The sequence below is a fragment of the Melitaea cinxia genome, chromosome 9 (assembly GCF_905220565.1).
Source record: "Melitaea cinxia chromosome 9, ilMelCinx1.1, whole genome shotgun sequence".
NCBI classification, from domain to species: domain Eukaryota; kingdom Metazoa; phylum Arthropoda; class Insecta; order Lepidoptera; family Nymphalidae; genus Melitaea; species Melitaea cinxia.
The window spans coordinates 645,152-660,546 of NC_059402.1; the positions used below are offsets into that span (position 1 = coordinate 645,152).

The following is a 15,395-nucleotide window of genomic DNA, read 5'->3' on the forward strand; positions in this document are numbered from 1 at the left end:
CAGTTACAAGGTTCCTTAAAAAGGAAAAAGACAAAAAAAATGTCCATGCATATTATTTCTCTCTCTAATCTCAAGCTCTACTAAGATACCTTTTAGAGACCTACATCTTAGAGATCACTAAAATCATAGAATTTCATTGAAAAAATGTTACTATATGTGGTTCAACAAAAATGCTTCACTTAAGGAATTTCGCAATAGCGCGCACACGAATGCATCTTAGTTGACAGGCGTGGTTTATCGTGACAACCATATACGTACATTAGATTTGATTCCCTGCCTTCATTGAAGTAATCTTTTTTCACACAAAAAAAATAAGTAAAGCCTCCTTCGTCTTCGAGTTGGTTTTGAATTGCTGACAGTGGCGTAAAACTTGGTACGAAACGTACAAGGACTAGATATACATACAGGTTAGGAACGTTATATTTCAGACAAGAGATAACTAATTTTGTACTATATTATTATTATTATTTTTTAATTAATCACGCAAAAGCACTCAATGGATATAAGTGAAACTAAGCATTAGGATTGATTGAGGTCAGGAAGACCATAATATCTTATTATAATACCAGGAAAATGTAGTGTTACCGTGGAATAATTTATTTTTGTTGCTTACAGAGCAAATGATTGACTTACATAGTGGTGGTTAAAGGAGTCAGAAAATGACATAGACGTTTATAGTATAACTTGAGAATAATATACCTACTATTAATATGGGGTATAATAACAGACGAAATGATATCATAATTGTGTTTGCAGGCAAACGAAGAAAAACTGACTTCAATTATATCGACAAGTAATACAACGTAGGTAGACGAAAAAATAGTCAAGTAAATACGCATTATCAAAGATTACTCCAAAAGTTGTAATCAGATCTCGATGAAATTTAAATGTGACCACATGATAAACACCAGCTTTCGATTAAATTAAAAATCATCAAAATCGGTACACCCAGTAAAAAGTTGTGTGGATTTTCGAGAGTTTCCCTCGATTGAAATCGATCCTTTTCGTCGAGTTCCTTAAATCCTGGCTTCCTTATCATGGTACCAAACTAGGGATATTTCCTTTCCAACAAAAAAAAATTATCAAAATCGGTTCATAAACGACGGAGCTATCCCCGAACATACATAAAAAAATATATACGATCGAATTGAGTAACGTCCCCCTTTTTTTGAAGTCGGTTAAAAAATTAGAATGTGAACGAAACCGCGAGGAACAGTCAGTTATGATACAGTTGCATCATCACAGTTAAACCCTTACAATAATGGGACAAGTTTTCCAAGTCGTTGTCAAGGTCTCCATTAAAATGAGGTCCTGCGCAACCACGGCAACTGGCAGTGACCTTCCCGCCTCCGCTTTGTGAAATTTATGTACATTTCAGATCAAGGTGGTTTGGAATACATTACAATAATTGGGTCCGAGTCGAGATATTCAGCGTATAAGGATATCTGATCGCACTTACGTCACTCCCATTCAATGTTTACCTTTCCCAAATCCAAAAATATTTGCACTGTAATAATTATTTTGGACACAACTGGTCAATATGCATATCTATATGGGTACCTACTCATAATGTGATAAAGAGTTTGTATTTATATGATTACTTATTTGACTAGACCGTTGACTCAGTTTGTATTGGCCCTGGTATTAGTTCCGCGGATTGCGGGTTCGATTTCCTCCTGAGTCTGGGTGTAATATTTATATTTATACATTTATATATGTATTATTTTTATATTTATAAAAAAAAAATAGCTAAAACAGTCGGTTACTACCTATGATAATAATAGCATTAAGTTGTTTACTTTAGGATCAGACGACCGTGTGTGTGTATAAAAATAAATAAAAAAAAAATTATTTTAGCCGATATAAATAAAACAAGTGTCATCTGAAATTAAAGGATTATTACTATACTATCTAACAATTTACTAGCATATGTTGCTTAAGTGTTCCAGTCCGCTACACTGATACACTGAGGTAGAGCAGAGCAGGAAATATTCTACTCAAAGTCTGGAGCAGCCCGACTTGGGAAGTGCCTCGATCTTACAAAAGATCACAGCTAAATAATACTGCTTTCAAGCAGCGTTGTGTTCTTGTGGTGAGTAAAGTGACCGGAGTTCCTCTGGGGGATTGTGGATAGGGTTCGCAACGCTCTTGCAATAATTCTGGTGTTGCAGGCGTCAGTAAGTTACGATAATCTCGCGATTAGGATTGGATTAGGGTCGGCAACACGCTTGCTTCTGGCGTCGCACGCTATAAGCTACGGTAATCATTTACCACCGGGTGGGGTAAGGAGGCTTGTTTGCCGGCATATATACCGTATAAAAAAAAGAAAATTGATAACCATTGTATTATAAAAGTATACACCTATATGCGTTTTTGACGCTTTGCTTCGCTTTAGAATATCGCAGTCTACTGCTGGACGTAGGAAGGTCGTGCCAAACTCCCTGGTCCTCCGCAGTTCTCATCCAGTCCCTACTGGCGATCTTACGTAGATGGCTTCTTGAGAATCTTGATCTTTTGACACATTAACATCAAATACGAGAGGCAAATAATAACTCAAATTAATTTTTTAAAATGTTTTTCATGGTTTCAAAAATATTGATTTTTGAGGGCAATGTTTTCAATTATTATTTTTTTAACCGACTTAAAAAAATGAGGAGGTGAGCCTATATTAGAGTAGGTGGCAAACAATTTGAACGTTTATTATAAAACTACATATTTGAAATTGTTGTTAACAATACCCTGACCACCCTAAAATACACCTTCACTGATTTTCGAAACAAAATTCTTATTTTACTATTTGTTTTGGTTATAAGAAAAATAGGGCTAGAGAAACACAGGTAGCAATAACTCGGTAATTTGACAGTAAAAAAAATTAAGAAACTTCATGTATTAGGTATGTTTTTTAAACTATAGGCCACCTAGGTTCCCCTACTTTTTTTTATACGACAGGTGCTCAAACTTTATCATAAAAAATTCGAATACACTATTTTTCATTTTTAAGTATTTAAAAAAAAGAAACAGTTGTGGCTAGAAATATTTTGTAATGCGCGTTAGCAATGCCGAATATCCACGGTTGTTTCCAGAGAAAATCAATTCGTTATTATTGAATTTGCAGCTGTAGTGCCCAAAAGTTTGAACAAAAGTATCGAAATTCGTACTTAATTTTTTTTAAATAAATCCTAGACCGTTGCAGATAGATTAATTTTCTATTCTGATTATTCTTATCTAATTATTTTCTGGGTTGGCCCTTCCATAAGCACCTGCGGGGCTATCCATTAATTACCAGACACCTTGTATATATATTTTTTTCTTAATGTTCGGGGATAGCTCCGTCGTTTATGAACCGATTTTGATAATACTTTTTTTGTTGAAAAGGAGATATCCCTAGTTTGGCACCATGATAAGGAAACTAGGATATGATGATGGGATCCCAGAGAAATCGAGGGAAACTCTCGAAAATCCGCATAACTCTTTACTGGGTGTACCGATTTTGACGATTTTTAATTTAATCGAAAGCCGATGTTTATCATGTGGTCACATTTAAATTTCATCGAGATCTGATTAAAACTTTTGGAGTAATCTTTGATAATGCGTATTCACTTGACAATTTTTTTGTCTACCTACGTTGTATTACTTGTCGATATAATTGAAGTCGGTTTTTCTTCGTTTGCCTGCAAACACAATTATTAATGTTTGCACCGAAATGGTTGTCCATTGACTCATTGCAACTCGCTTCGCTTTTTGTCTCAAGGATAAAGACTTTGAAATATAATCATATGGTATTGGGTAGGTTGTATTATATTTTAAAATTAACATCTGTCAATTATTCTTAGAATTGTCAAAAGTAGTTTAAAATAACAACTGATTGAGGGCAATGTCATTGTTTAAGATGATGTTATATATACGTAAGTATTACGCTTCAGCCTGTAATATTCCATTACTGGGCGTAGTCCTCTTTCCCCATGTAGGAGAAGGAGCAGAGCTTAATCCACCACGCTGCTCCAATGCGGGTTGGCAGATATATTCCCTACTATGAGTAACGATCGCTATCAGGTCGTATACGTAAGTATATAAGTACTTTTTTATTATTGTTACTTTGTTTCTTTCAACGGCCATCGATAGAGACCTTCAATAGAGAAGATTGTCAATTGGAATGTACATTTTCTTGTAAGTATTTAACTCGATCTTCGGTAATTCTTTGAACCGAAGTTGATAAATTAATATTATGTATGCATCACAATTTATAATTTGCTGCATGGTTAAGGCATTAAGAATCCTCCTCTCTTCCCGTGGGTGTCGTAAGAAGCGACTAAGGGTCAACACAGTTCCACTACTACCTTGGAACTTAAAATGCCGACAGCAGCGTCTTCGGTGCGACAAAGCCAGCCCTGCGGTCACCAACCACACACACGAGTTCACTCCATTTTGGCGAGAACTTGTGGAGGCCTATGTCCAGCAGTGGATTGTATTAGGCTGATATGATGTCACAATTTAATTAAGTGTATGATTGATAAATTTAGTATAATTTCTCTTTGGTTTTAATATATAATCTTATGATTTCAAAATTTTATCATTTCTAAACTTAGGTGTACCTCACATAGCACGATGATCTGATTTATCTGCGTTATGGGTACAACCATACATAATTAAAGATTTTTATAAGTATCTATTAATTTGCAACTATATAATAAAAAATAATGAACAAAACAGAAAAATTATTTTTACAAAATCAAGCCGCTCAATTGTGCCAGTCAGAGTACTTTGGCACCAGTAAAGCACTGTTGATTCCTTTTGCACTGTTGCATTGCACTATTAATGACACGTACAGTGGAGAGCACACCAAGGAAATTGGTCGGTGCAGCTTAACCTAAAACAAACATTTAATGTTCAAGTAAGACTAAAGCTATAAAAAACTAATTATACTAGAACAGACACTTATTGTTGTTTTCATGCAACTGACAATGTATAGAAATGTCATTGTATAGAATTATAGATGACAGATACTTGCGGTCGCCCGCAGCTCCACCGCGTAGTATGTCATTCATCACACATTTGACAACCGATGACAAACATTTGACAGTTATTATACGTGTCGAGTAACTTGTAAATAAATTTACCTATATAAATAAAAATTTCATGTCACGATGTATGTTCCAGATAAACTCCGGAACTACTGAACCGATTTTAATCAATTTTTGTAAGCATTTCTAATTTGGTCCAACTTGGGAGACAAGGTAGTTTTTATCCCAATTGGGCCCAGTAGGTGGGGCGTTATTATTGGTATGTAACTCCGAAACTACTGAACCAATTTTCATCAAATTTTATAAGCATTTCTAATTTGGTCCAACTTGGGAGATAGGGTAGTTCTCATCTCAATTGGACCCGGTAGGAGGCGCTGCTATCGGTATGTAAGCAGTTAAACTTGGTAGCTGTTTTCCGGGCAAAACAGTGTCTGCCGGTTCCGCTAGTAAAATATAAAACCACTATTGATATATATATTGATTGATCTTGCTCTAATTATACGCCTTATCCTTCTCCTACATGGGGAAAAAAACCTATGCCTAGCAGTAGGATATTACAACCTGAAGCGTTATACGCCATTTTGACATATTGTGACGCGTTCCAAATATATAAAACAAAAACGTCCCGCCACAACATATATTTGTATACCCTTTAAAAAATTTGTCCTAAGCGAGACTTGAATCCTTATCTAATCTTCGCAGTTTCTGTGACACTCAGACAAGTCGCACACAAAAATTATTTAATTTTTAAGGTTAAATATGTAATCTAACAAATCAAAGAGGTAAACATCGAAAGTCTTAAAGCATTCCCAGTGAATCCAGACTATAACCTAATTGTTTTTTTTTTTTAAGTTTTTAGGTTAGATTTTTTTATTCTTTATTTGGGTAAATAAATAGTATTTCAATAAGTATAAAACAGTGAGTATATAAATTAAAAGTAACACTACTATCCAGAGGTGGCTCGTGACATTTTTAATGGAGATTCAGAAAAAAAAATATACGAAAAATTAGAGCTTACCATTGATTTATTTGTATAGAAAATCTATTCCGTCCAAGCCATTTTTATTTTTATACATTCCCGTGAAGTTCGAACTTGTTGTTTATCAAATTTTTGGACTAGTAAGGTAGATTGTAATTTTATTGCAAGTACAGTACCATTGTGTGGGTGATGTGATTCACTCGGCCTCGCGTCCAGCCGATCAGCCAATACACCGCGATGGCTATTTTCACAGTATTTGTATAATATTTTCTTCACACCCACACATGTAAATAATCTTTTAATTACTTTGACTTGATGACCAGTCGTGCTCGTAAATATGTCTTAGTATGGTAAGATTTTATTATTTTTGGGTAATAAATTAATTTTAAGTATGAAGATTTTTTTGGAAATACAAAAATTTGTCCTCTCAAATATAATCCGCACGACTAAGTTAAGGCAAGGTCCTTAGACCTAAATGAACTGACACAGCCTTTTAGTGTCCCACTGTTGGATTAAGGCCGCTTCCCCCGTACGGGACTAGTGATTTTGCTGCATACTGCTGCCTCACTGAACTATCACGGTGCATAATGATGACAGTCGCTGGTGAGATTTCCGCTCTGAAGGGATATTTGTATTTGTTACAAATATATTTTTCTAGTCTCCGTGTACGTCCTTGTAGGATTCAACACCGTCTTTTGGATAGCATATAAAGCAACGAACCTTAGTTTTATTATCATATGTTTTTTCAAGGATTAAAGTTATTAGCCAACGTCCAACGCTCAGTTCAGCTCCAACCTTTCGCCAATAAAGAAACCTTTTGACCAAGTGCTTTTGAATGAGGCTTGCTATTTACGTCAGTTCAGTAAGATGCAACAAATTACTTCTGTTCGACGTTTTGTTGTTGTTATTACTAATAATGACTAATATGATTGCATCATTTCTTTCTGACAACAACTTATGGTTATAATTTAATGACATTATGAGGTAGCAAAGCGGTTTGACTAGTTTTCTGGTATTTTTCACTATTTACGGTATTTATATAAAAGTAGACATAAAAATAAGATTTAATTATACGTTTTCGAAGTGAAAACTTTTTTTGGCGCACCGCACACAAATTTGTCCGTAGGTAAGTTAGGCTGATACGTCACGCTCTGGAGTGAAAGCTTCGATCGGGTGAACTCGGGACCGCCGAGTGTACCCGAGCGAGAAAGATACAGACAGCTGCTCTTCGCTGCTGAATGGTGAAAGGCTCGATCGGGTGGACTCGGGACCGCCGAGTGTTCACACAATTAAGTTTTCATTTCTGCCGTACGGTCTTAAGCACATAGCAAATTATTTTTTAACTTATACTGCACCTAATTAACTGATTAGTATATTATTAATAATTGGATAATGATAACAATGAAATAAAATATACTTGTTTGTTATTAAAATCTGTTGTACATTTGTAATGTATGAAAATATTTTTCTTATAATTTTAATGATTTGTTGCAATATTTTATTCGTTGCAAACACAGAAATTCTCTTTAAAAGTACTCGAACTTATATAGAATAACTTTTTCAGGGGATTATTTCACACACAATTAACGACACGTGATGTTCTATCGCAGTCAATTGCTACATAGAAACGTAAATCAAGATCGGATAATACAAAAAAAAAATTGCAATGATAAATATTAAAATATACCCTGAAAGTGTTTTAAAATACTAAACGTCTTACAATTCCTTTCCATACAGTCAGTAAGTCAGTCAGTTCAGCCTATTGTAGTTCACTGCTGTACATAGGTCCCCCCAGTTCATGCCAGAGATCCCAGTTTTCTGCAATCCTCATCCAGCTTACATCGGCAATCTTACATAGATCGTTGGTCCAGCGGGCAGGAGGACGTCCCACACTGCGCTTGCCAAAACGCGGTCTTCACTCAAGGACACGTCTGATCTAACAGCCATCGTTCCTGCGACACAATTGACCATCCCATTGTCACTTCAACTTGCTAATTCTGTAGGCTATTTCTATTACAAATCCTTTTCGCTATCTTCTAATTCAAAATCGTAATTAACTCCATTTTTTATGCCGTTTGGGTGCTAAACGTTCGAGGTTTTCGTAGCCTATGGACTGCAGAAACATTATAAGCGCTTCACCGACTCTACCCCGCTGTTAACACAGCGTATCCCTAGAAGCTCTGGCCACCTTACTTACCATAGGAATACAACACTACCTACTTCAGAATAGTATAATTTGACTGTAGTCTTCTGTAAAGGCGAGGTTCTACCGCAGTCAACCTGTTCCAGATTTCGGGCTACATGTTTCCAGCTGTACCCTATTTCTATTATTGTTGCGAACAGTGTTGCAAAATAAGTTATTCTAGTCTAACAGATATAAAATAACGTATAACGAAAACCATGAAAAGTTTTAGGTCGATTATAAATAATAATGAGCAACAATATTACCTAGAAATTATTTGCATTAAGGCGTAAATTTAAATGTACAATTACAATGTACTCATTGAATGTAAACCTTGGCAGGCATTGTATCATACATATTGTTGGAGCTTAATAGCACCGCTTATGGCTTTTATGTGAAGCGAAATTTATAAAAACAACTAGTTGTACCGTGCGCGCGTTTCTACGCTCAGAACTTTCGTGGGCTCATGCACACTGCTGAAAATCATGACATGATCAAATGCATAGTTTGCGATTCTATAAAGGACATACAGACAAATACTCATTTTTATATATTATTATACACTCACCGGCACGGAAACTTGGCCAAGTATAAAATTTGTGATAACTGTAATTTTTTTCAATTTACACTGCAAATTTTAGCCAATTTTGATCGTTGTTCATCCAATTAACGTCTTTAATCATTTTTAAACATAAATAATGTTTTTTTTAAGTTTATAATGAAGTTTAAACGCAAAATCACATTTACACAAAATTAAACACTGCAGTTTTGAGCACTAGTAATTAAAAACTGTTTGAACTGTTTGATCTTTGGTGAGCTTTTTAATATCGAGTGTTTCCTCCTCTAGCCCTTATGACCGCCTGCATTCGGTCTGGCATGCTTTGGATGACATTTTTGATGTCCGCTTGCGACAAGTCGCGCCAGGCAATCAATGCAGCATCTTGAAGCTGGCTAAGAGTTTGTGGTGGGTTCAATGCTGTTTTAATTGTTTTTTTTAGCTTATCCCAAATATGCTCTATTGGGTTTAAGTCGGGACTGCGAGCTGGCCACTGCAATTTTTGAATACCAACCTCTTGAAGGTACTCATTTACGATATGAGCGACGTGGGGACGTGCATTATCATGCATTAAAATGAATTGGTCATATCCAATAAACCCTCCAAAGGGTAAAACATGTTCTTGGAGGATATCCTCGACGTATCGTGTTGCAGTTAGAGCGTTACTGACGATGACCAATTCTGTACGTGCATCAGAACTAACGCCACCCCATACCATTATAGAGCCTCCACCAAAACTCACTGTTGGAGTGGTAGTAATCGCCAGATATCGTTCACCTTTCCTTCTCCACACACGTTGTCGACCATCAGGTGCATTTAAAGCGATCCTGCACTCGTCCGTAAACAAAACCCTTGCCCATTGTTCATGAGACCAGTTAGCATGTTCGCGGGCAAATTGAATTCGAGCTGCTCTATGCTGTGGGAGAAGCTGTGGGCCACGGGCTGGTCTTCTTGCCCTTAAATTAACTTCCTCCATACGTCTTCTCACCGTACGCTCACTGACATTTACATTTCTGGAGATTTGAAGCCGCTGTTGGATCTCGACAGCAGTAAGGAAGCGATTTCTTAAAATCTCTAACACGATAAAGCGATCTTCATGAGCTGACGTGCAACGTACACCACCACTACCTGGTCTGCGTGTGCAGAGGCCAGTCTCTTGGTACCGTTTTAGTGCATATTGCATCGAAGAACGCGGTACGTTAAGGATAGTAGCCACTTCACGATGGGTCATCCCTTGTTCGACTAATGCCACTGCTTGTGCTATCTGACTTGGTGACAAAGGCATTTTTATGGATTCTTAGGCGCCTTTAGATGTTTATTTATCACAATAAAACCAAAGAACTTCGACAACTTAACACTTGCAAATTCCAGAACACAATTCAAAACGTAGAGTTCGTCGGATAAATGACACGATTCAACTAAACTTCGGAACCCAAACCAATATGCACTTCAATTCAGTTAATTACCCTCTTAGAAATAACGTAAACATTATTTCTACCCACTTATATAATAAGAACAAAGTTAGACACACTTAAAAATTTGTTATCGCATGTTATAAGTTTGGCCAAGATTCCGTGCCGCTGAGTGTATATATACAAGTAATACTTATGCAACAATTCATGTAAAGTTTTTATTTAGCTATTTTTTTATAATGGTTTTTACAAATACCCGATACATAAAAACACTTCACCTTGATACCAACCATTTTTATGTCCTATACAAATACTTGTCACATGAAAGTATCGAAGAATGTTTCTACCATAATTAATTTGACTAGCTTTTAGTTTAGTTAACCGTTGTGTGGTTACGACAGTAAGAAGTTAAGGCGTCCCGAGGATGTCGTAAGAGGTGACTAAGGGATAAAACAGTTTCACTACCACCTTAAAACTTAAAAAGTCAACCGATGGCGGGATAACCATCTAACTGCTGGTTTTGAAATACACAGGCCGAAGACGGGTTGCAGCGTCTTCGTTGCGACATAGCCAGCCCTGCGGTCACCAACTTGCTTGCCCGGCGTGGTGACTATAGGCAACACACATGAATTTACGCTATTTTTGGCGTGAACTTGTGGATGCCTATGTCCAGCAGTAGACTGCGATAGGCTGAAGTTATGTTGTGATGAATTAAGTTAAAGTATTATACTTATGCGGCGAAATGAAAACTTATTTCATAGACAAAGTCTTGCTAATGAAGGACCGACAGACTGTGAAATCGGAGGATTCCGTCGAAAAAATACGTGCCCAGAACAGCTAAAGAAGTGTATCATCATCATCATCATCATTACAGCCTATACCGTCCACTGCTGGACATAGGCCTCCACAAGTTTACGCCAAAAATAACGTGAACTCATGTGTTTTGCCCATAGTCACCACGCTGGGCAGGCGGGTTGGTGACCGCAGTACTGGCTTGTCGCACCGAAGACGCTGCTGCCCATCTTCGGCCTGTGTATTTCAAATCCAGCAGTTGGATGGTTATTCCGCCATCGGTCGGCTTTTTAAGTTCCAAGGTGGTAGCGGAACTGTGTTATCCCTTAGTCGCCTCTTACGACACCCACGGGAAGAGAGGGGGTGGCTAAATTCTTTAGTGCCGTAGCCACACAGCACAAAGAAGTGTATATGAATTGTTATATGTCAGTCAGTCAGTGTAGCAGATGTCACTCGCTTCACAGTCTCTTGCCAGAGAGAAAACGAAAACAGACAGTGCTTGATGCCGAATTCTTCAAGTAGATATGGAAGCATTTGCTCAGAATTCGGTCCACGATACTCCAAGCATTCTCCTCCAGCACCACACCTCTAGAGCATCAAAGGAAGATTCCTTTTCTTGATCTCACGCAAGGTTCATGTCTCAAAAGCATACAAAAATATGAAGAAGATATGGGGCCGTACGAGGCTTAACTTGGTGGCTTTCGTGACGTTTCAATTCCTCCAAATCTTTTTCAGCTTATCCCTAGCAGTACAGCAGCACGCTTTGAAATATTGTAAGTTAAAAACACTGTCTTGTGAAGATAAATCGTATCAATGTCCATAACTGAAGTAAATTCTTTAAATAACGAGGTCCGAAGCGGAACGCTTACAATAAATAACATACTTAAACTAATTATACGTGTATGATAGTATGGTATTATAGTGTATTGGGTGGCGTCGAGAATCGAGTTGCTTTCTTGGAACGCGGGCGATAAAATTTTATCTCACGAAAGCCTGTAGGAGAGGGTTGGAGGAGTGCGCGCGCGCTTCTTAGCCTCGACTCAACGCTCTTGCGCAGTAGTCAGTCAGTGATCGCTCGGACGCCACACGCGTTACACGTATTACCTGTTCGAAACAAAAAAAAAAAACACCCGACCCCGAGTGACCCCAAGTGCACGAACGAAACGACATCGCGATACCGCGAAATAACTTATTAATTTAAACAACTAACCGCTTCGCTATAACATACGTGAGCTTATTTAACTGTTTACAAACGCAAATTAACATAAGGTGATATATTAAGGACGGTGATATTAAGTTTTGACTTGATTAAATGTTAGCGATCGTCCCGTGTTGAGCAGAGGCAGGGCGCTAAGGTGAGTCATAAGATATATTTTTATTTGAATTATTTCGCGACGTCTCCTTATGGTATTCGTTTTATTGTTCGGCCTACATCGCCTTTAAAATTCGCGAATGTAATTAATTAGTATCTATAATTTTTTAAATGACAAGGAAATCCAGTAACTTGAATGGTATAATAATATGTTCATATAAATAAAATGTGCTTTATAATACACCTATAGATCCGATATGTAATAATTGATGGAATAAGATAAATCGATTCCAATTGTTTGGGGATTCAAAGCGAAGAAATTTTTTAAGTGTTAAATTGGTTTTACAATTTATTTTATGCCTGGAGTTGGTTTCGGAACCTGAAATGTGTATCTTTGCTAGCCCGTAACTCCCGTAAGTAGAGAACCTTTGCGAATTAAGCTGGATTAAGTGCCAACCTTCTCATTCTTTAGAGAAGAGTTATTTGCCCAATGGTGGGACATTATTACTTTGTTTTAATGTATAATTATATATTTTTGTAAATAAAAGTTCTTGTGGATATCTGCAACATCAGCTGTATATATACAAGTAGCTGTACACAAAAACTAAGTTGACGTAATAAAATATATTAAGAAACTAGTAGAGAATCTATTCAGGTAAGTATTAATAATTTTTATTAAGTAATAAAAATCATATAAATGATCAATTTATATTGAAAAAAAAATACCTAAATTAGACCATAATGATTTAGACTGGATTAAACGTTAAAAACAGGTTTTCAAAAGTCAAAGGGTCACTTCAACTTAAATGTTTATTTTATAACAGCAACTTTGGAATCTATAATAGGTCAATGTTTGGTTGATTGATTCAGGCTCTAACATGTCACTGCTGGGCATAGGCCTTCCTTCTTGTAAGAGAAGTATAAAAATTGTGTTTGCTCGCAAACGAAAAAAAAACCGACTTCAATTAGGTACATCGACGAGTAATACAACGTAGATCGACGAAAAAATAGTCTAAAGTATAAAGATTATTCAAAAGTAGTTATCAGATCTCAATAAAATTTATATGTGACCACATGACAAACATCAGCTTTCGATTAAATTAAAAATTATTAAAATCGGTACACCCAGTAAAAAGTTATTGCGGATTTTCAAGAGTTTCCTTCGATTTTTCTGGGATCCCATCATCAGATCCTGATTTCCTTATAATGGTACTAAACTAGGGATATCTCCTTTCTAACAAAAAAAGAATTATCAAAATCGGTACATCCAGTAGAAAGTTATGCGGTATAATACAACGTAGGTCGACGAAAAAAGCGTCAAGTAAAAACGCATTATTAGATATAACTCGAAAAGTAGTTGTTAGATCTCAAATCAATTTAAATGGGACCAATTGGCACACACCACCTTTCGATTAAAAAAAAAGAGTGGGAATGGAACCCTCAACCCTCGGAGCAGAAAGCAGGGTTACTACAAACTGCGCTAACGGGCTAGTCAATCAAATATTATATCATTCGATAATTATTATATATTTTTATCAATCATTATAAATAAAAGGGGTTCAGATAATTTTGTAAAGTAGTTTTACCCGAATAATCATTTTCTTTATACCTCGTATAGAACTTAAAATTAAAATTATATGTATAATAATGAACTTCGTTCCTATCTGGTGTCCCACGACACCACACGGTGATTTTTTAATTTCTTTATTAATGTAGTGAACTTTCAAAAACAGTAAGAATGTAAATGTGATATTGAGTATGCGCTTGTCGTGCACCTGGTATTGTGCATATTGTGGTAGGCGGACTGAACTCTGCCATGATAGTGGATAAAAAAAGGTTAACTTACTGTCGACATATTGTTTCTTTTATCTATGCTATTCAGACATTTTTTTTAAAGTAATTAATGGGTTAAGACTACGGCGTGGGCTGTACTTAGTTCTGTCTCAGGTTCAAGATTAAGTGTGACATTTTCTCGCAATTGTAATTGTTGTGTTGACAGTTTCAATTCGTTCTGTACCAATTCAGATTAGTTACGTTTGAATATAACAACAATGTTGAGGTTCAAGTATTCGTTATTCATTTCTTATTATAAGTTCTTCGTAGTATTTGTTATTAAATTAGTGTTGTTTATGACAAAATAAATTAGTGTCTGATGTTAACTTGACTATAAATATGACAGCGTTAGCAAAAAAGTAAGTTTAGGACTAAACGGTTTTTTTTTTTCTTTTTCTAAATTGCCTAACTATATTTTTTTAAATATATATAAGGTTTTTATAAGTGGTCAGTTATCAAAGGAGATGGATGCCTATATAGAGGAAGAAGCCTAAACGCATTAGTGAGATGTTACAGGCTGAATGTTATTAAAATACAGTCACATACAAATCAAATGTAATTAAAATCCACTGAAATTTAAAAAAAATTCTTTAAATGAAAATAAAGAACTTTTTTTTAATTTTTAATTTGACTACAGACGCCACCAAAAGAGAACAATATGCGTGTGTGTGTTAAATACATGGTAGTATGTGTAATGTTTTTTTCATCATTACAGCCTATACAGTCCACTGCTGGACATAGGCCTCCACAAGTTTACGCCAAAAATAACGTGAACTCATGTGTTTTGCCCATAGTCACCACGCTGGGCAGGCGGGTTGGTGACCGGCAGTAATGTTTTTTTAGTGATTAAACATATGCATAATTTTAAAATATATTAGCATTCTGCACTCCTTCTCTATATAAACTGTAAGTGTACGAAATTTCATACTCAATTTTCGTAAAAAGGGGTACAAAGTTTTGGTTTCACGTAGGTATATAGATAGATACTATCCTAACGTATGAAATCAAGTTAGCTCGAGTTAAAATTTTAAATATGGCTGTCTTTGTCAAACTATTCCTCTATGCTAATGATTAAGTCATAAAATGTTAATGTTAAACATTTCACGTTTACTACGAGTAGTTCTTAACAAAAAAATATATTTCGTGTGAATCTTTGATTAAATTGTATACAAGAAACGTTATATTTTTAAACAGTAGAATTATGATAAGTCTGTGAAAACATACTCGGACGCGTCGGACCGCGAATAATGTAATGTTATTATTATCGTAACGATGTGATCATTTTACCGATGCTTTATTAAATATTTT

General features: G+C 36.0%; 1 protein-coding gene across 1 annotated transcript in view; it reads left to right on the forward strand.

The window, feature by feature from the left end:
• Positions 1-11,928: 11,928 nt before the first annotated feature.
• Positions 11,929-15,395, forward strand: part of LOC123656663 — a 67,096-nt gene continuing 63,629 nt past the window's right edge. Inside the window, exon 1 of the mRNA XM_045592326.1 lies at positions 11,929-12,297. The gene's annotated coding sequence lies outside the window, so the exon portion shown is untranslated. The remainder of the gene's footprint in view (positions 12,298-15,395) is intronic.